General features: G+C 28.5%; 1 protein-coding gene across 3 annotated transcripts in view; it reads left to right on the plus strand.

The window, feature by feature from the left end:
* The first annotated feature begins 10,950 nt into the window (after positions 1–10,950).
* LOC124424328 (tachykinins) overlaps positions 10,951–24,032 on the plus strand; it is a 45,025-nt gene continuing 31,943 nt past the window's right edge. For all 3 annotated transcript variants that reach the window (XM_046963231.1, XM_046963234.1, XM_046963232.1), the window contains exon 1: positions 10,951–11,185. The gene's annotated coding sequence lies outside the window, so the exon portion shown is untranslated. The remainder of the gene's footprint in view (positions 11,186–24,032) is intronic.

Raw genomic sequence — 24,032 nt, forward strand, 5'->3', positions numbered from 1 at the left:
TAAAATATATCATACAGGAAGGAAAATGAAAATTTTGTTGATCATAAATGTATTAGCAGTAGTAAGGAAGATGAATTTGTATTTGGTCTTTATGAAGATAAAAAGAAATGTAGAAGTATACATTCTCCTGAGAATACTGATAGATGTTATTAGGAAAATAGAATAATAGATAGTACTATACAGTAACTATATAGTGAAATTATTCCTCGTGAAAAACGATATTGCATATTTCGATATATATTTATACAAAGAATATATCAGACTGAGAAGTACTTATGGTTCAAAGTTTTCGTTCGCAAAGAGTTAAATTCGATTTCATTTTTTCACTATAAAATTAATCGTTAGTTCATAATCGAAAATTAATTTACTAAATGTAACTTATATTTAGCTTATATTATAATTTATATTTAGTATAATATATTTATACTATTAATTTCATATATAAAAAATTCTATTTATATATAAATAATTATATATAAAATTAATAGTATAAATGTATTTAATTATATAATTATATTTTTAAAGATTGAACAAAAAGTAGAGTTATAGAAATTTAAATAATTAAATATCCCGCCGTTTTAAAATAAATTCATTCGACATATTTGATATAAAGAAAAATTGTAGTTTGTAAAAGGTAATTCACCCGTTATCGACTACATTCGTTTTGGTAATGCACCATGATTGAAGGACTATATCGGTGGATTAAGTTATCCTGCGATCAGACCGTATGTTCACATGTACATGGAAATACCAGTGATTGGGATGAAGGACCAGATGACTTTGGGATCTTAATTTTATTCGTTGAATTTATTAAACGATTTATTTTGTCATTATTACATGTTGCTAATTAATCAAAAGTCGAGAAACACTATAGCCGGAAAAGAATTACGTCCATTATCGGAATATGAAAAAAATTTTAATATTGTCTTCATTAACACGTATTACTCTTTTGAACATGCTATATCATTTCCACCAAACGCTTTTGAAATAGCTGGTATTCATGCACAGATTACTCAACCGATCCGTGACAAGGTAATTATAATTCTTACGTTTTAATTATAATGAATTATGATATAAATATTTAATCGGTAGATAATACGTAAATTCTTCGATGATGCGGAAGACGGTGCCATTGTTATATCTATGAGAACGAACATGGCATGGAATAATATAAAATTGGATACTGTGAAGATCATAGCGTGCGTTCTTTCAAAATTTAAACAACAAGTTATTTGAAAAATGTCAGAGAAGGCTGTCGATGTACAATTGTCGAAAAACATATTGGTTTTGGATTGGATACCGCAAAATGACATTTTAAGTAATTACTTACGTATCGCAGTATTTCGATCGAGTCAAATATCTTCATGGCTTACATATATCTCTTTTGTTAACAGTTCATAAAAACATTAAAGTTGTTTGGACGCATGTTGGTCTTGTGAGCACTCATGAAGCAATTTGGCATGGTTTTCTAATGATTGGAATGCCTATGGATTTTCATGGATCAAAGATCGAATGTTAAAATGTTAATAGAAAAGGGAGTGAATATGTATTTGAATTATGAAGAATTTTCAATGGATACTGTAAAACGAACTTTGAAAGAAATTATTTACAATTTTAAGTAATCGATTTGTTTATTGAACGATTAGAAAAATCCTACTGGACTACAATAGTACTAAAATTATCTAATATCATTTTCCAGATATTCGCAAAATATGAAGAAATAATGCGAATTTCGCAATCGGCCTGTTCCACCACTCGATTTAGTAATTTGATATATGGAATGTATCACGCGATATCCTGGAAAAGAGTTTGGCTTCGCTAGGAGATTCTTGACTCGAATAGAACAAAATTTTTACGACATTTATATCTTGCTTTTCATGATTTTGCTAATCTTTATTCTGATTTGTTGGTTTTTGTTAAAGTATTTAAAAAACAAATTATATTTTAAATTGTTTATTTACAAAAAGAATAAACAAAATTAGTAAGATATAACATTGTACTGGAATTGATTTATAAAATGTGGGATACTTAAGACAGGCCACCTGAATAATTCTATTATTTTTGGTTTTATGGAAAAAATAAATAATGCTTAGGACAAAGTTACATTATTTCAGGGGAGCACATGATTACTTTTGCATGAATTGATTTTTAGTTTCATTCTGAACGAAAAATGATTAATTCACCAAACATTTGTTTAATATCGAGCAAAAGTCATGCAACTGTAATAAGCCATATTCATCTTTTTTTTTTTAGTTCAAGTTAAAAGGAAATGTTAGAGAAGAAAGATGAATGATTTAACGGTGGACTAAATATTCATGATTTTATTTTTTTCGCAAATGAAGATGCACATGCATTATTGAAATAGTATAACTTTGTACTTAGTATTTTTTCCATAGAAATTATTCAAATGGCCTATTTTGAGTGTCCCAACCTTTATAGAATAACTTTAAAACTATAAAAATTTTCTCTTTTTCTCTCATATTAGTCGATTATGGGTATATTGTTTTTCATTTATATAGAATAATAAATCTTTTTTTCTCTATCTTTCTCATATCAGTTGATTATAGGTTTGAAGAGAATTTTGTTTGTTTTATTGTATTTTGAGGTCCCTGATAACATTGGAATCAAGTAAAATTTCTTTAAAGGTTCTATAGAAATTTCTTGAATAATGGACGTAGAAACTTCAATGAGAATGAAGATTGAAAATGAAAATAAGATTGTCTTTATATTTGTTAGTTTAAATAAATTCAAATTAATATTATCTTTTTTTACCTTAACTAACTTTTTTATAAAGGATGTTCATATTTCTACTATATCCACCGATTTTATTTTAAGTGATAAGTATAAGAAAAAAAATTGGGATCACCTTCATTATTTTTTAATGTCAAAAAAAGTTGCAAATATCAACATGAGTATTACGTACTTAATTCAAGATTAAGAATCTATCTGAACCGTTGTATATCTCATAGAAAAACGAATAAAAAAAAAATAGAAAAAATGGGAAAATAATGAAAATATATGATAGTATGAACATCTTAATACTTATGTACGAATTTCATTCAATTCCTTTGACAATTATAGAAAATCGATAAAAGTTCGATGTAGTTGATCTCATGGTAACGTTATCCATTGTAACAACTCAAAGAATTACAAGAAGTACCATAAACACGTTTAACAAGAATGTATTACACTTTGATCGTTCTTTTTCTCTTCCTTTCTCTCCATTACGGTGTAAACTAGGTGGTGGCTCATTTACATGCCAGACGATCCGCGAAAGATAGACGCGTGTATAATAGTCTTAAGGTTCATCACGAGATGGTAGTAAAAAGGAGTGGCAAGAAAGAAAAAACCATTTCAAAACCCTTTTCGCTTTCCTTTTTTCTTTCTTCTTTACTTCCCCATCAGTTCGCCCACGTTCTTCCTCCTCTTCTTTTTCTTTTTCTTCTTCTTCTTTCTCTTCTTCTTCTTTTTTTTCTTCTTTTTCTTTTTTCTTTCGTGACATTTCTTTCTCGCAACAGTAATTTGCGTCTACTTTTTCGTCTACGTATTCGCCGTATCGTTCGTGATTTATACTACTCGAAGATAATTAAGAATTCTCGAAATCTCCATCCCTCTCTCTCTCTCTCTCTCTTTTTCTCTTTTTCTCTCTCTTTCTCTTTCTCTCTCTCTCTCTCTCTTTTTCTCTCCTCCTCTCTCTCTTCAGTTATCTTTCTCTGACGCATTTTATTCCTGTGAGTTAGATAAAATCCTTTGTATCGGACAAGCCAAACGTTTTACGTATGATATCTTTGTATAATATTCATTAATCTTAGGAACATTTCATGCGAAAAGGAATAATTTGTTTTTTGAGAATGAAGTACGTATTTTTAAACCCAATTCTATGTTAAATATATATTTAAGTATCTAGTTGTCTTTAATTTTCTTTTTTATTTGAACCGGCTTAAATAAAAATATATTTTTTAATATATTTGTTTAATTAAAAGTTGCTTGTAAAAATTTGGGAAACTGTTATATACAAAAGTTGGATGACGTAAATACTTTTAGCATGGGAAGAGATGTAGAGGAGATATCTAGGTCAATCTTTTCTTTTTTTTTAAACATATTTTATATTTTTATTTTTCTATATTATAACCGTTGTTGTAACGATTTCAACATGTTAACATTAAAAGTCATTCAAGGTTATTGAAGATCATAAAATAATTATTATTACTTTCGATTTATGGATTATTTCGATTATCATAACTGGATTTATTCCAGCAAAAGTTTAGTTTTGTATAAATAGATTACTTACGCAATTACTTTAATAATACATACGCAACGTAACATTATGGGGATATTGTGTGGAATATTGATAGTTAATATCAATTGATTGCTGACATAAAAAACGTCAATAAATAATCAAGATGAACTTTACTCAATGAACTTTGCCCAAATCGATGAATAGAACGTTTCTTGATTACTCTTCTTCTCCAGACTTAACCCCATTAAATTTCTTTCTCTAAGGAGTACTCAAAAATGTTGTCCATCGATAAATACCAATTAAAACGAAAAATATAAGACAACAAATTACTATGGTATGTGCTGGCATAAATTCAAAGATGATAGCAAAGATTACAACTTTACATTGACACAAATAGTCAATACTTCGAACATATTCTATAATATAAGAAAATATATTTTATCATAACACATTATGTCCCCTTTCTATCATTTAAATTTTGTACGTAACATTTTTCTATGTTATTACAAATAAAGAAGATATATTAAATGAACGAAGTTTTTATCTCATCTCGTACACGGACACACACACGCGCGTTAAGTTGTAAGTTAAAGAAATATTTTAAACGTATTTTATATACTACAATGCGAAATAGAAAAAATATATTCTTTTAATTTGTGAAAAAGATCGTGTCCAAGATACTCCAAGTACCTTTCTCGCAAACTTTTCTTTTTCCAAATGGCATCGTAACACTCATGTAAAGTTCAAAAGAACATTTTTTTATTGCTGCTACAATGTCGTGAGAGATTGCAGCACGTGGTAACGACACGTTTGGTTTTATCGTAAAAGCAAGATTTGTTTTTACAGTCGTTCTCGATCGATCGTCGAGATAAAAGCAGCGAAGTTACGCGTAAAACATCGATTTAAATTTATTACGATAAAACAAACAAATAAACAAAAAAAGGGACTTTATTTTTTAATCCATCGATTGTTTTCGAAACGATACAATATAAGCCTTGTTTCGTTTTGGTTTTATTTTTTATTGATTTTCGATTTATTTTGTTTTTGTCTATCCAATTATTTTCTATAGAACAGAATTTTGCGTTAAATGCATCGATCATATTATTCGAGAGTTTATTTCGCAATCATCGTTTCTCATTTACAGTTTCGAAATCTCATTTACAGGATTGTCTTGAAATTTAATTTACGTATACTGAGAATGTAAATCGTTAAAGTGTTCTAACAAAAGGTTTCTAACAAAAGGATTAGTTACAACGAAATCTCGTACACGAGATCATAAAATATTATTACGTGATTTTTGTTTTCATTTTTACGATCGATATATATTACACTATCGAAAATGATACGTTTTATCATATAATATATACAAATTGTTTCGATCTAGCCTAAGGACGTTTTAAGGATGCTCAAAGGAAATATATTGTTTTCAGATATTTGAGATTTGTTTACAAAATAATACAAGCGGTGGTCTTTTATGGGAGCTCGATTGGAAAAAACGTGTCACACTAATGCTTCGGATCGAATATGTTATTGAGAAGTTGAATTCTATATACCAGTAAATAATGTTAAAAAAGTTTTAATGTCCCTTTTTTACAATATTCCTATATAATCCTTATAATATACTCCTATACAATATTATATATATATATATATATATATATATATATATATATATATATATATATACTTATATGTATCTACATGTGTTTGTATGTGTGTGTATGTATATATATATATATATAATGATCATTATAAAAATTAAAAAAATTTAATGATAAATAAAAGATATTATTTATTTCGATCTATATAATTCCAAGTAAAATTTTTTTGTAATTTCTACTATTATTATACTACTTTTATATTAATTTTATATTTCATCAAATACGTTCTAATTCATATTAATATTCATTTCTAATTTTTATAATTATAATTAGCAATTAACGTCGCGTGAAGAGTACATAGTAAAACTTTTAATATCGTTTAAAACAGAAAGAGTTTATGTAGATAGGTTGGAAGATGTGAAAGAATTAATTAAATATACGAAAGAGTTATTAGTAGGTAACATGATAAATGGATTTTTGCATCTGTGAAATTTCCGCTTCGGTCACTGCACGTACTATTACAATGCGATTAGCTATTTTTATTTATTAACAGTGTTATAAGACTCAGCGTATCATGAATGACATGAGTTCGTGGTTATATATATATATTTTTTTTTTATAAGAAAAATGTAATATTATGCGAGATGATTCATTGGCAGCAAACGTTTATATAATACATATATCTGAATGTTATTTATTAATATAGGAAAAACATTGGATAATGTAAACGGAGAAACAAATAATTATTGTATGCGTATTATCTTGCTTTTTGTTTCTCTTTTTATAACGATGTAAATTCATGACTCGAAAATTTTTGATATTTTCAAATTAAAGAAATATATTTCTGATCTAAATGCTAAATTATTCATCCTGTAACATGACTACGTATTGTTCTCATCAATAGTTAATTATAATTATAAAAATTAGGAATGAATATAAATATGAATTAGATAATTTGAATCTATGTAATAATTTTTCTTAAATTAAGTATTATGTATATATGTATGTACATCATGTAAGTATTATGTACATATGTACATCAATATTAAATGGAAATTATAACACTTTAAACATTTATGTCAAGTCTGCTACGATGTTAATTTTCGATATAATTAAAAAAAAATTTATATATGATTGTGTAAATTATTACACCTTCTGTACCATTATAAAACATGTATGTAGTAAAAAAAGTAAATATAGTTTGTTTCCCATGAATGTATACACATATATATAAATATACAACACACATAAGGACACATAGAGGAATTGTATCTATTAGTTACGTAGGTTGAAGCATGCTTTAATTTCCATCGGTTATTTTAGATGTCTGTAACTCTTGGCTACTTCTTGATTGGTGATTGCATAATTGCCATATCTCAATTATATTTATATTTATATATTTATATATATGTATATGTGTATATGTATATTTTATACATATATTTATATATTATATATTGAAAATACGTATATATATATATATATATACGTATTTTCAATGTATATTTTTTCTAATAAAAAAAATAAAACTGGAGAATTCGTAATGAACAAATAAGAAAAAAAAATAAATAAAGAGTGTAACGGGTTACATTTTCAAATAAATAATCAAAAAAAGTAAATCGAGTAAAAAGAAAGAAATCGATACAATTTTTATTCGATTTAATGTGGGAAACAAATGTATATACGCAGTTACTTACATATTAAGTACATATATATATATATATATATATATATATATATATATATATATTATTGGTATCGTTCTTTGTAAGAAGACATTTTAGTTTCACTTCACTTATTGTAAAACGCAACAGGATATTAACTCAACAGGAGAACAACTCTGTGTTCGTCGATCGTCTTGATCGTAGAGATAAATAACGAGGAATGATGGCAGCTGAAATACAGCCTGCGGCTTCTTCCTTATCTTCGTCAAGCCTAATCAATCAATCGGTTTAATTCTCTAAAAGGAGTACATGACTAATTTATCTTAAAATGTTACTCCTTTATACAAGAAAATAATGCGATTTTATTCATTTTAATATTTTTATAAAAAGAACGAAGAAATTATGGATATCAATTAATTTCGACGTTGTTGTTCAAGATTTCGATTTTCGGTTTTTATTTATTAATTGTTTATTTATAATATGTAATATGTATGTTATAGATAAATAATTAATAATAACATTATATGTAATTCGGGTTATGAAATAATAATATTAAAGTATATAATGTATTAAATTTTTTAAAAGTATCATATTATTTTCTATCTTACTTATATAAAAAATGTTTAAATGTATTCGATTTAAATATTCAACCTTATGTAGATATTATAATAAATATTATGATGTACATATATATGAATGTACCTTCACATTGTTATTTAATGAAAATTCGAAATATTGTTCTATTTTTAATAAATTTGTTGTAATAGATTATTAAACTTCAATATAGTTAACCCTTTAATCCAAAGTTTTTTTCTAAAATTTTATAAGAAGAAATTGTTATATTAATTTTTAAGCAAACATTAAATCGTGCGCGTAGGAATAATGAAAACTTTAATTATCATAAATTTTTGTAGGAAACTCAATGAAGAACTTTAAATTGTTACACATATGTAAATTAATTCATAATGTAACGTACATATGGAAAAATATAAATGAGATTAAATTGATATATATATATATATATATATATATATATATATATATATATATATATATATATTGTGATTTTGCAATCATATGCATTTAAGGGTTAATTGCAGACCGAAAGTTTAAGGTTTATGCATAATATATTTTTATTTTGAAATTCATCTCAAAGGGCGAATGAATGCCAACAAGACTACTTGCCTTATCAAAATGTATGCGAGTCTAACTTTCACCATTCGAATTTCTATGGTAACAGAGGGAGACGGGAAAAGAGAGTGAAAGAGAAAAAGAGAGAGAGAGAGAGAGAGAGAGAGAGAGAGAGAAAGTATCAGTACTCGCTTGAGACCATTTTCTTTCTTGGACGATGGTAACGGTGCGCGACTGTGGCGGATCGACTGTGAAACTAAGACCATTTTCTATCTTTTTTCTACTCTTCTCTCTCTCTCTCTTTTTCTTTCTTTCTCTGTCTGTCTCTTTCTCTCTCTCTCTCTCTCTCTTTTTTTCATTTACTCTCGCTTCGTCCTTCGTGATACATTTTCTAAAGAGAAATCCGTGAGGAATCGAGGTTCTTCGCAAAGAATTGTCGATAAAAACTCTTTACGTCGGCTCACGAAGAAAGTAATTTCTTCGAAACGCCATTTTGAAAACCTTCTGCCATTTCCAAGATTATTACAGTTGAATCTCTTACAATTATCGATAAGAGAAATTTAATTGCATTTACATTTTGTTGACCAAAACAATTTTGATTTAATTGAATTATATATATATATATATATATATATATATATATATATCTGTTTTTTATTCTAATATATATATATATCATGATTTACCTCTTCATAATCCAATTTCTTTTGTACACGTTTAAGATAAAAATTATATAATCTGAAGTGTATAGTATATATAATTTATACGTTTAGCAAACATTAACTTTTCGATATAGCAATGACAAAATGAAGCATAATAAAAAAAAAGTAGAAATATTTGAGTAAGTAACTTCGATAGTTACATATATAGCCTTATAAAGGATTAAATGAAACATTCTAAATAATATTATCCTAAATAATAAAATTATATAATAATCTTAAAAAAAAGAAAAACAGAATATCCTAAAGTAATCCTATACAAATTTAGAGGAAAAGGATGATTTTTTATAAAAAAATTCTTTTGTTTCATAAAAATTTATGCGAAAGAGAGAGAGAGGGGGGAGGGAGAGAGAGAGGGTGAGAGAGAGAGAAAGAGAGAGAGACAATAAGTTTTTTCGATAAGAAGTCAAAACCAAGCCGCGTTCCCTTTGTCATCCATTGAAAAGAATCGAACAACAAAAGTAAACGTGATTTTTATGTTCGTCACTTTTTTCCCATTATTATATTCTCATGTTTCGAACAAGTTATTATCTTTTGATATCGATACTTCGAACAACCGGCTTAAGCGTTTTCGTTAATGCGAGAATGTTGTAACGTCAAACGGATTATGCAAACATAAACGTAATATATACATTATTTGATAGGCGTAAATTCAGGGCCACTTGACAAATTTTTTTCAACATGATATCAAGACCCTAATGGTCGGACGAATTGCCGTGACAAATATAACACGACTCGTGCTTATCGTTCAGTTTTCTGCCTTCCCCCTGTCCTCGAATACTTTTCCTTTTTCACGGGATAATCATTCGTAAAAGCACGATATCCATTGATACATATCTTTTGTTATGAGCAGAGAGGGAGGGAGATAGGGAGAGAAAGAGGGAGAGCGAGAGAGAGAGAGAGAGAGAGAGAGAGAGAAAGAGAAAGAAAAAGAGAGAAAAAGCAAGAGAAAGAGAAAGAAAAAGAGAGAGAGAAAAAACAAGAGAAAAAGAGAGAGAGAGAGAGAGAAAGAGAGAAAACCTTGTGTATTGTATTATAATCTTCAAAAAATGCAATGAGGAATATTTCTTAGAACTCTATCAAATTCCCAGAATTAATTCTTTGATTGGAATATCGATTAATGGAGGCTTCGAAGAAAAATGCTATCGATTTATTAATATAATCATTTACACCAGTAAATCAGTACAATTCCCATGATCTTTCTTTTTTTATATAGTTAAAAAAAAGAAAATAAAAATGGAAAAGACAAAATTGAGATTACTGAACGTATGAATTTTTCATCGTGAATTCGGCAATTGATATCATAGATAGACGATGTCAGTAATTAGTAATAGAAAATGTTGAAAGTTCGCTTTACCATGTGGAGGAGTGAACAGAAAAGGTAAGAAGAGGAGGAAGATGACGACAGTCGTCCAGGTGTGCTCAAGTACTCAGTACTCTGAAAGTCGAAGTTACACGAAGGAGAAAGGAAGTAAGGGGTGAAAAAGAACGTAACACGGCTACTCCACCTCCCACCTTTATCTTCCCACAACTCAAAGTTCTGATTGGTTCGTCTTGGTGACGTCACCGCGCCACCATCCTATGTATAGTTTGAAGCACGCGGAGCGTCAGTTCAACACTGTCCGTCGACTCGAGTTCGTCTCAACTTCGAGGACAACGAACGGGACATCTTCGTACTCTCGACTAAACGTACATCGTTATAGTCATTGTCATCGAATTTAATCGGAGAAGAAGAGGACAAGATTTTTCGCGAAAATATTTAAAAGAAGGAAGGAAGGAAGTAAACTTCAACGAGAGACTTTTGCTTCTTCTATTTTTTAACGTCGAAAGGTATATATAATTGTTTCAATTTTTCTTATCGTTGAATTAAAATGAATCATTTTTTTGAATAAAAAATTAAAAATTAAGGAAGGAAAAAGTAAAAAAAAAAAGTAAAAAGAAAAAGAAAAGAGATTTAATTGTCAGCGTAGAAACGTTATGACAAAAATATCGATTAGGGGCGTTAAAAAGGTGTAAAGAAAAATTCAGTAGAGTGTGCCTAGATCGGGTCAACCGATGAACATTATTATAATATATATTATCGTATAATTAAATGAATCGGTTGGCCAACAACAAATTTGGTGTTAACGATCAATGCGATCTTATATTCGTATTTGATTGAATCATAATTGTTCCATCATTATAGATAAATATTATATATCTATAATGAGCGAATGTAATAGAATAATTATCGACTTTATAGCATTGTTAGCATGTTTAAACAAGCTTATTGCAAGATCGACTATCAGAAAAAATTATCCATCTATAGTATTATCGTTAGATGTTAAGAATGTGTATATATATATACATACACATATTTTTTTTCGTAACACGAGCTTTTTCTTTTGAGTCGAGTTTGATAAAAAACGAAAAAAGAAAAAAGTATAAAAAATATTTTGACCCAAAAAAAGATTACGCATAAATTAAATGAAAACTCCTTACTTCTTCGAAATAAATAGGTATAAAATAAGAAAATACTCGACATACGAGAGAACAGGATTTTGCGGCACTGGCCTCGATGTAACGATCGAAATAAAATTTATTCAACAAAATGAATCGTCGAAATGAGAACGAAACAAAACATTGGATTATTTAATATTGTGATAGAAGCGCGAAAGCAAATTGTCGCATTTTTCCTCAAATATTATCACTAGTAGAATGATTTTAGATAAACGGTGTTTGTTACATTAAATAAATTATAAAAAAAGCATTGAGCACGTTCATTATATAATAACGAGTTTTATCATCTGTTAAAATGCGATTTTAACGGTATCACGGAAAGCTTCGGTTTCTGACCGGATAATCGATCGAATCGCGGTGAAGCAACAGGCACTCCAACGGTATTAGAAGGTAGGAACAACGAAAAGAGAGATAGATGATGGTTCACTAAAATCGCAATTGTTGATCTTATCAATATAACGGTATGCTTATTTTTGATTAAATTTTAAAAGAAAATTATCGTTAAGAACGAAATCTAATTTCTACAGATATTAATTGCACCAACTGATTTTTCAATTTTTCACCTTGATTGAATATAACTTATTTATTAACACTATATAATCTTATTTTTAAATTATTATTCTAATCGAATTAGAAATAATGAAAGAAAAATTTGTAGAAATCTAATTTCTGTAGAAATATTAATTCTACCAACTAATTTTTCATTTTTGATTTTTTATTTTGATCGAATGTAATTTATTTATTAACTCCTGTAGTCTTACTATTTAATTATTCTTCTAATCAAATCAGACATAATGGAAGAAAAAATTGTAGAAATCTAATTTTTACAAATATTAATTGCACCGATCGATTTTTAAACTTTTCACCTTGATCGAATATAACTTATTAATCCCTATAGGTTTACTCTTTAATTATTCTTCTAATCAATTCTGAAATAATAAGATTGGGGTACACGAAAATATATCGAGTTAACGGCTTGCTGATCTGTAAAAATTGCGATCGATGTTATTAATTCTACACTTTTATTGAACCAGGATTAAAATGATAGATAGGAAACGTTTCCAATTTTCTAAGTATGACGTTGACCTGAAGATTTCATGTGAATATCTCATGTGAAAGTTTTTGTTAGATTTCCGAAAATGATTTAACTTCCAGATTTCAATATGTTTGATAGATAGTACAGTGTTGTCTAATTTTTAACCATTGTTCTTATTCTTACGAGAAATAGTGTAACTAAGTCGATCGAAAAGAGAGAGAGAGAAAGAGAGAGAGAGAGAGGGAGGGAGGGAGGGAGGAAGAGCATGTCATACTCACACAGCTGGTGGTTGGCTGATGGTTTCGTTAGTACCCCCACGGTAAGAATGTTTTCAGTTAGTCGCATGGATGATATTGCGGTAAATTTATGTATGTCAACTTGGTTTCCACCAAGTATAACTTCCTATTCAGTCCGCGTTCGAAATTAATCGTTCCACCTTCTATCCACCGGTGGCCATGTAAACTCGTGTCAACTTTCCCTTCTGGATCTGAAAAGCTAACGACGAAAATACTTTCGAAGTATAATGCTGTCGATTTATTAAATAAGAAAATAAAAATAAAAAAAGGAAAATTAAAAGGAACAAAGGGACTCTTTGTAATTTCTTATGAAAAAGGATAAAAGAACAAAATCATATTTTTCAATTAAAAATGATTTAATTAAGTCTTTTGTATCTTTCATTTTCTAGTTATTGTCCTCTCTCTTTCTCCCTCTCCCTTTTCCGTCTTGTAATTAAAATTTGTCGATTTCTTCATTTGCATGACGAATGGCATACTGATAATAGGAATGATTAGAGAGCAATTAAAGGTAACTTGTAGAAATGAGCTAGATAACTCGAAATAAAAAGAACGGGTCTTATTGATTGAATATTTTTATTAAGATTATATTTAATTCCATATTTAATCATCATCATTATATTTAATTCCATATTTAATCATCATCCGTATACGTTTTTCTTTCTTTTAATCCTTTCTTTCTTTTGCAAAAAGTGTATTACGAATCATTTAAAACAGATGATTTTTATGAGGAATGAATTAACTTTTTAATTATTATATGAATCATTAGATATTATATAAAATATTTATTCGAAATTAATTTTTTTAAAACTATAATTAATAATTTTAGAACGAATTTGGTACGGTTTACTTGTAATAGTTATTTATGATGTGATAGTTATTTGTTGATGGTTCTTTTTGTTTTTTAAATCATTGACAAAAGTTTTTTATTAAATATAACACAGAAAAAATGAAGCATACATGTTTTTCTTTTTCTTTTTTTACATTCTCCTCGTCTCTTGATTATTCACGATAGATAATCAGAAATTCATCATTGCATAAAATCTTTATTGCAGTACGAATATCGGAATGTTTCATATTTTCACGGATCAACGAATTCTTTTGCCTTTTACATTTGTTTCTCTCTTTTTTTTATTATGCATCTTTCATTTTTTTTTATTTCTGACGCAAGTTCGTTTCAACAAAGACGTCTAACGAATAAAAAGTCAACTGATATCAGGATTAGTTGATTATTAGCATTAGTTCGCTAACATTAGTTGCTGCTGATCGTTCGTGACGATTCAAATGAGTCGTGTCGTGTCGTAGAAAAATGGATTTTCTACTAGATGTCGTTCTTTTCATTGGCTACAATTGTATTTCATTCTTTGTCTACGAGTTTTGAAATAATCAATAAAGAATTGAATACTAACGGCGTGTGCCTTTGAAAAACTAATAATTAACTATATTCGATATTTTTCAAAACAATTATTTTTCAGTAAATTATTTATAAATTTATTATTATTATATATTATATAATAATAATAATAATAATAATAATAATAATAATAATAATAATAATAATAATAATAATAATAATAATAATAAAATCATAAATCATTATTTGAAATGATTTACAATTCCCGTTTTATTTTACTATATATGATGAAAAATAAAAAAATAAATAACTCGTTGACATACATTAAAACAAAAGAAAATTTGAATGTATTCATTTATTATTTATATTTATCCACAATTTAACTTTTTATATACTTTCGAGAATACATAATACTTCTTCGTGGGAACTTCTTTTCAACTTAACGGGTTTTTTTCGTCATTTACATATATGCATTAGTCGATCGTTGTGCTTGCCGCACGAACCTACAAAGCACCAGACGAAACGATATTTATCTTTCTCTCATATACGGTCTTGCTTTTCTTTTTTTCAACATTAATGTATAGACCATAATCACCACTACTACTTTTAGTTCTGCACCACTTTTACTTACTAAATGTAAACTGTTTATTTGCGATAACACGTGAGATTTTTCGCTTGAAAAAATGTTCGCTTTTCTTATTCTTACTTTGAAGAATACTTAATACTATAAGTTGTACTTTAAACAAAGTTTCTACGAGATTGGATATAGGATGCACGAGAAAATGAAAAAAGAAAAAAGAAATAAATAAATAAAAAGAAAAAGAAAGCAGAAGAATTCACTTTAAAGAATCATGTTTGAACCATGTCTATGAAGTGGTCGATCAAAATGTAATTCTTTTCAATTTTTCATTGTACCAAGACGTGCAAACGTTTTAGTTTCTATCGATATTAATTTACAAAAAGATCATATATTTTAATAGGGAATATAGATTTTCGAATAAACGAAAACGAAAAACGTTAATTATCTAATCATTTTAATATTTTGTCGATAAATCAAACTATTTGTTGTTCGGTTTAGATAAATAACTCCAACCAATCACATTATATCTAAATTTATATTTATATTTCATGTTTCATCTTGTCAGGAAGATATACAACCTCGTTCAATATTTAAACTGAACTATTAACATAATGTTTCCCTATTTACAAAAAAAAAAGAAGAAGAAAAGAATGCCTAGCATTCTGGTCTGTAAAGTCAAGTGAAACTGAATAAATTCTATTCGTTCTTGATATCAAGGTACATTGAGTACATCGTCCATTCTTCGTGCATGTCTCAAGAACATTCGTATATATTTTTCAAGAAATACAAGAACATCTAGTAATGTGTTTTTCTTTCGGTCATATATTCCTTTTCTTTCCTTTTCTGAGCGCTGAAGAAAAAGATATTTTCTTGGTCTGATGTTATCTTGCAATGTAGTTAATGTCGAGATATTCTCCCAATTAACTCAGATATCTTTATCTGTCTTTATTCTATCCAAAGAAAATTTTCATTGAATTTTCGAGCTAAATAAATGTTCAACAACGATTTTATTAATGTCAACGGCTAAAGTTTTTTTCTCTCGAGAGAAAAGGACATAGTAAGTTAGCAAGCGATGACATCAACGTTAACGGAAAAGAAAAAAAACGATAATTGTAAAGCAGTCTCGATGATCGCCTTGAGCTCGTATTAGATTGAAACAATGTCGACTCGTATCACTTGTCATATATAACATTGTTTGTTCTTTTATTCGTCTTCTCTCATTTTCCCATGAGTCCTGTAAAATTAGCCATGAAACTTTCGAAAGGAAGTTTTGTTATTTAACAAATTAAGAACGAAGATATTTCTGCGTCCAATTTCAAATAAAAAAATTACGTTATTAACAAACTTTTCTTTCTAATTCGTCGTTAATCATCTCGCGTTTCGTATTCCACTTTATTTTATTTTCTAATATCTATTATTTATAACTTTAATCGATAGTCGAGAAAACAAGACGAACTAATTCACTTTCATTTCTTTCGCTCTAATACACATTTTTAAAAAGCAAGACACAAACTTGAGATTTTCTAAGTATGTCACCGTTTCTATTTAATAATTTTTCATTGTAAACTTAAGAAGTTAGAAAGTAAGCGTAAAAGATCTAAGTACTTCTATTATAATTTTATTTCAACTTTAATATTGAAATTCACTTTATCTCATAAACGAGAAAAAAGAGAAATAAATCATCACATTTAATAGTTTTGTTTCATATTTTCAATAACATATTAACGTAACAATTCGATTTATTGAAGAAGTAATAAAATCCTTTTTATTATGAAAAACGTTACTTATGGTATATGTCCATATACCATAAATAATGTTTTAAGTAAAGGATCGGATCACAACGACTCTTCATTGATATCATTCACATTAGTCATATATGGGCTATAATACGTTAACTTTGAAAACGTACACGATCGTAGACTAAATGTTAGAAACAATGGGAGAGAACACGTGATACTGTAGTAGTGCACTTGTTGAACGCCTGGTCGTCTTGCTTTCTCTATTCGTATTGGAGCTGTTATGTGTGCGTGATAGAAGTGGCAAGCTCGGAAGAAGAACTGACGAATGTCAGATTCGATATTTTTAACGATATTACATACGTCGATTCGTCGCTTCGTTCATTCATTCATTCGTTCATTCATTCGTTCGTTCGTTCGTTCGTTCGTTCGTTCGTTCGTTCGTTCGTATGTTCGTATGTTCACATATAACGTCCTGTTAAACCAGAATTGATAAACTGACGACGAAGTAGTATGAGTTGACATATGCACGGACTACTTCATAACTCAATGCATTTCGATATTTTTTCTTTTGTTTTTCTTCTAAGTAGTTCCCCCTTTTTATCTTAATAATTATTTTTATTAATTCTAAGTGCATATGATCGTAGAATTCTAACTTTTGAATGTTTCGCATTATTCATCATGCAATGTAACATATCTAGAACGATATTTAATTCATAATTAAAAGTTTATAAATAAAATTAAGGTAATGTAATATACTCCATTATCTCTATTGTGTAATATTTACTTTAAATAAGTAATAAGTGATAGGTATAATATTTTTTTCTTTAGTTTTCAAATTATAAGATTAATTATGTAAACGTTCTTTGACAGAAGTACTATAGTATGTTATTTGTTTCCCTTTTTTTCCTTTTTTTTCTTTTAATTAAATTGAAAAGTAATATGATAAACTATTAATATCTTCTTTTCTTTTTTTTTTCTTTTTTAATTGGGAGGAACAATAAAAAGCGAGGAGATTTTTTATAGAACGTTATCGAATACGACGATAACGAACTTATTACATTATTCTTGAATATTCCACGTTCAATGGAAATTCGTATTTATCATTTCGATTGATCACCGGAGAAATGTTTAAAAATCGTTGGTAGTAAGTTATACGTGTTTAGTGTGCTTGCGTGTGATGCGTTAACATACTTGAGAGCAAAACGCTGAGAAAGATGTACGTAGGGCTAAAGAGGGAAGATTTTCGAAGGATTGACACGTCAATTTCATAAATCATTCTGGCAAAGAGGGAAGTACGACGTACGATAGATTCGCACGAAAAAAAAAGATTTCACAAAGGATACCTGAATATCCTAGTATATCATTCGGAAATATAAAGCTTCGTCCAACCACGGAAACATATCATTTTGTATTATCGGTTATCGTTATGCGATACGCAGGATGAATCGAAGATATGTACGAGAACATAAAAAAAAGAAAAGAAATTTTTTTTTCTCAACAATTTCATCGAATATTTTTATGACAATTAAATGAAACATGTAATTTTAAAGAAAAATATTCGATCCACATATTCGATCCAATGTAATATTTCGTTTCGATCTATGATATAACGTGATTTACTTGCAAAAAAAAATAGAATCTTTTTATTTTGAAATGAATACTAAAAAAACAAAAGAACTAAAAGCCACGTCGAAATGTATTGGTTAATACAATTTCGAAATGTTCGAGTCTAATATACTTTTTACTAAAAGCATTGATACACTCAAAAAGTAATGTACTTTCTCTATCAAATGTTATTTCTCACATAGAGTTCGATATTTTCAAACGAATCTTTTTCTTTTAAAGATTCTATTTGACCATTAATATTTTCCCAGGAACTTCGACAAAATTTACTAAAATGCCAGTAATTTCGTTCGTTCGTTCGTTGGTTCGTTGGTTCGATTCGAATTAAAAGTAAACGAGAAAACTCAAATTATTCAGTCATGATTATATTTGAGATAATCCTTGAATCTCCACGCATAGAATAAAGTTTTCTTTAGTGAAGCTTTAAAGTATTTTAACTTAAGAAGTGCATCGTAGCTTGGGATATTCAAAAGAGCTCTCGCATTTCTTTCTTCTGTATATGCGTGTACGTATATATATATATATATATATATATATATATATATATATATATGTACGTATATATATATATGTATATATGTATATATACTCTTTAGTCATAGAATATACTCACATTTCAAAGTATTGCGTCATTGGTCTAAAGAAAATCTATATGTTATTATATACACACACACATACACATGCGCAAATCTAAACAAACGATTAAGAAAAGTATTAATTTCAAGATTTCATCACATTCATCATGACTTCATCATTCAATACATATGAATTGCATCGTGGTCGCCTGTGATTAACACTTAATTTTGCAGACTTTATTTAAATTTTGTTCAAAATTTCTTTTATGACATTTAAAGGATTTAAAAATATATTTTCAATCAAGTTCAGTATTGAAGTGTGACGATGTATTATTACACATTTCTTTTATCTACAAAAAGTTATGAAAGATGCTAGATAAATATATCGATCAAAGTTTAATTTCGATCAAAGAAGTTATTTATTCAAATATATTACTTTTTTAACTTTATTATAAGATTATCCTTATAATTTTTATATTTATCGTACAAAAAATAACAAGAAAAGAAAAGAGAAGCATAAGAGAGACCACCTTAAAAATGATAAACGACTCGAATGAAGGAAAAAATAAATCCTACATTAAATCGGTAAGGCAAATCATATGTAATAATATTAAAAGTCATATGACAAAACGTGCTTTTTATATCAAAAAATTACTGACCACTTAGAAGGTCTCAGTCCAGTGTAAAAAATGGCGGAAGTCGTATCTTGAAATGGTCGGTACGAGGAGATTTCAACGCAGTAGAAGATGAAATATCACTGGCTTTTGTGAAACCAATGAGAGGCGTAGTCGATGTATTCGAGGACCCCTTCTTTGAAAAATAAATAAAGACACAGTGTTAAGAGATAATATATATGCATGTGCTAAAGATTCTCGTCTGATTTGTTTTTATTCTTTTCTCAAAACAATTTCAGAAAATGCATTGAATTCTAATTAGAAAAATTATCGAACGATTTGCAATTTGTATTTCGTTTACTTATATCTTCATTCATGGTTTCATTGATTTATTTCAGAATAGATATACATAGTATGTTGTTTTTTCTTTTTTCTTTTTTTTTTTTTCACGATTGTACAACGAAAACGATGGTTCTGCCGTTTGACAAATATGTTAAGAATTTTATAGCACTTTATTCTGTATTTATCTATGTATATATGCGTGTAAGTATATACACGAAAGAAAAAGATATAGATACCTATTCATTCGGAAATGAAATTTTAAGATCATCGAATGCACATTAAGCTGTTTCGAACTGTTTTAAGCTTTCTCTTGTTTTTTTTCTTTTTCTTTCTTTCTTTATTTATTAATCTACATACACATACACACCGATCTTTTCTTCTTTTTTCTTTTTTTTTATTGCGATAATTAGAGGGGATACTACATTTTGTGATAAAACGAGGGGGATACTAATTGGAAGTTCGTTAGAAATTTACGTAGGAAATCGTGGATTAAGGCCAGACCCAAGCTCAACCTCTGTAAGTAAATACAATTTCTAGGCTCTTAACCTGTAATCGTAGTAAGCAGGAGCCAAGTTTTCTCATTGCTACTAACCAGCAGCCAATCCAAATGGTAATAGGTTGGTAATCGTTTATTACATGGGTGTAATCATCTTTCTAAATACGCTAATATTATAGCTTCGGGAAGGTTTCAGTAAAAGAAATGCGATTTGAAATGACAATAATAAAAAAAGTTCACTATTTACAAGAAAGAAAGATGTTCGCTATTTAGAAAAGCCAAAATTACATGCCTCTTTAATCCCTAACATGTATTTTATTTTAAATAATCAACGAACGTTTTTGATATTTGCTTCATAATATAAAATATATTTACTGATATGTATTTGTCTAACATCAATTATATTAAATATTTACAGATAAAATAACTATCATTTCCTATCTTATTAATAATAATTCAATTATGAAATTGAACAGAGTCGTGAATCATATGTATGTTATTAAGTTTATTAAAACAACTTGATAAATTTATAATACTTGAAACGTTTGATGAGTATCTAACACAAAAGTTATTATTGATCCTGTAGGATTGGATAGGAACCTCATAACAGTAAGAACGGGAGGCTTCGTATGCGTTACCGCAACCGTTGATTAAATCAGTTTTAATGGACTTCGCAATGTATTAAACTCGTTCGCGAGTTCACATGTTGATGATCCCTATGATACACCGATGTATTAAACTCATTCATGAGTTTACGTACGATAAATACAAGATAAGATTCCCTATAAAGATGCACTATGTGAAATAATTTATTATTACTTTTTGATACCACCGATCACAATTTGTAATCTCGTAATTGCTTTCCATTTCTTTCTCTCTCTCTCTCTTTCTCTCTCTCTCTCTCTCTCTCTCTCTCTCTCTCTCTCTTTCTCTCTCTCTCTCTCTCTCTCTCTCTCTCTCTCTTTCTCTCTCTCTCTCTTCTCACTCATGTATTTTATATTTGCTCTCACTTATCGTTGTTTTACGTACGATACACATTTCTTTTCTTGTCTTTATTTTTGACGAAGATCCTTTAGAAAGATTCATCTTATACGTAACTGTCATCAATTTTTGAAGAAAGAATGGAAGAGATACACTTATTAAAGCATAAAAAAGAAAGAGAGAGGATGAAAGATAGAAAATCCACTGATGGATTCTTTCAATCTTTTCATTTTTTCTCTTTTGTGGAGTATTTAAATCTCTCTCTCTCTCTTTCTATCTCTCGTTCTCTGTCCATCGATCGGCTTGGATTACGTGGTGCCGTGTTTCGTAAAGGAGGTACTTCAAACATTCCAGTCACATTTCGAATATTCCAATACGTTCCTCGATTTCGACGAATGTTCTTTTATTTCTACCATGAATAATTTCAAAATAATTAACGAAGTAAAAGTAAATCCATCAATTAACTCCATATTAATTTCTTCATTCCAATTACACGGAAGAAACTTTTATAGATTTCGTAAAATAATCTTGCTTTTGATTAAAAAAAGGTCAATTCAAGTATAGACGATTAGATGCGAAACCTTTTTTCCTTTCTCTCTTCTTCTTTTGACTTTAACGACGTACTGGGGCAAAATAAAGAGAAAAAAAGAAAAGAAAAGGAAAAAGAAAAGAAAATAAAGAAGATGAACTAAAATCGATAGGCAAAATGGGCAATTACGTATGTAATCGGAGCGTAGGCGCGTTATCGAAAGGTTTCAGTTGTCGAGGATAAAGTAGAGAAAGAAAGAGAGAAAGAGAGAGAAAGAGAGAAATGTAAATTTATGCGAGAACGAATTTCGCCAGGGATGTGTCGTCCTTATGCGTCACAATTCAACGAGAACACAATGCCGGGAAATGCATTATAGGAATCGAACCAAATTCAAAAGTCCGATTATATTCTTAATAATGACAATAATAAAAGAAAAAAAATATAGAAGATAAAGATATACTACAAAAAAGATCAAAACGAGTTCTTTGATATAGCGAAATGTTTCGTGGAAAATGACTTATTTAATTATTTTTAAAAATATTTTCATATTGTTTTTCTAACGATATTTAAAATGCAAAGAGAATATTATATTTATAGTGTATAATATTCGGCTTTTAGTAGAAGTCAAAAGAAATCGAACAGTAATAAATAAATAATGTTACCATCAGATATCAAACTTTTTTTTTTCCTTATTTTTTTCTCTCTTTCTCTCTCTTTCTTTTTCTTTCACTTTTTTTTTAATTGTTTGACCAGAATCATGAAAAGCTACGTTACTGTTGTTAACAATTCACCGACTCCATTAAACATTCCGGTTATACTGTTGCGTAAAAAACTGGAAAGAATTTAATCGAATTCGACGAAAGCTACGAAATGGAATACGCTTTTATATTATGATGCGCTGCGTATAAGAATCTTTCTCCCTCTCGATTGAAATAAAGTTGTCATTACGATTGTAAATTACTTTATGATCTCGAACGAAATTACTTTTTATTTTAGCGGTTACGCGGTAATATCGAGGACCGTTAATCTCCGAAATTCTGAATATTGAAACATATATTATGGACGATTAAAAAAAAAAATGGAATAAAGATGATAAAAAAGAAAGATGATAATTGAATGATAGAAAAAAAGAAAAAAAAAAAGATATAACAAAAAGAAAAAAGAATAGAAAAGTCGAAGGGGAAGGTTGAAAGAAATAGCGAGAAGAGTCTCTCGTAAATTGTACGCATCGATTTCTCTTCTATGCATCGTATTCTCTTCGATTCAGAAACGTTCGCGACTACGAGTAATATTCTTGCCTTTTATAAACGGAATCTATCGTTCGAACGAGAGAAAAAGATAGAGAGATAAAGAAAAACACAGTTCGTTTGACTTTCTCACTCTACGATATTACGAGAAGTTGAAATCGCCGATCGAGGATGGCAATACGGCTATATAATTTACGAGTATTACGTAGAGACTTGGATGATTCTCTCTTAGGAATCGTCCGGTTATTGGATGGGTATGTATATGTGTATATGCATACATGTGTGAGAAATAGATAGATAGATAGATAGATAGAGAGAGAGAGAGAAAGAAAGAGAGAAAGAGAGAGAGAGAGAGAGAGAGAGAGAGAAAGAAAGAGAGAAAGAGAGAGAGAGAGAGAGAGAGAAAGAGAGAGAAAGAGAGAGAGAGAGAGAGAAGTCTTTATGTATCTGACGTGCTTAAGGAAGAAACATAAGAATGGCATACGTTTACGTTTTTCCTTCTCTCTTTCGCATGATTCTATTTTACGATTTATTAATCGACATTTAAACACAACTCAGATGTATATTTTCATATGAAATAATATATTTATATCTTAACGGAATTTTCTCCTTATTAATTATTAATTAAATTATCAGATTGTCATTAAATTGTCACATTCGGTTTTAATATAACAGATAATAAAGGATAAAAAGTTACAAAAAAAACAGAAGATATTTGTTTTCTGTTTTTTTTTTCGTTGTTTTTGTTTTTCTTGTGTTTTTTTCTAAA

Source organism: Vespa crabro, chromosome 5, assembly GCF_910589235.1.
Source record: "Vespa crabro chromosome 5, iyVesCrab1.2, whole genome shotgun sequence".
Classification (NCBI taxonomy): domain Eukaryota; kingdom Metazoa; phylum Arthropoda; class Insecta; order Hymenoptera; family Vespidae; genus Vespa; species Vespa crabro.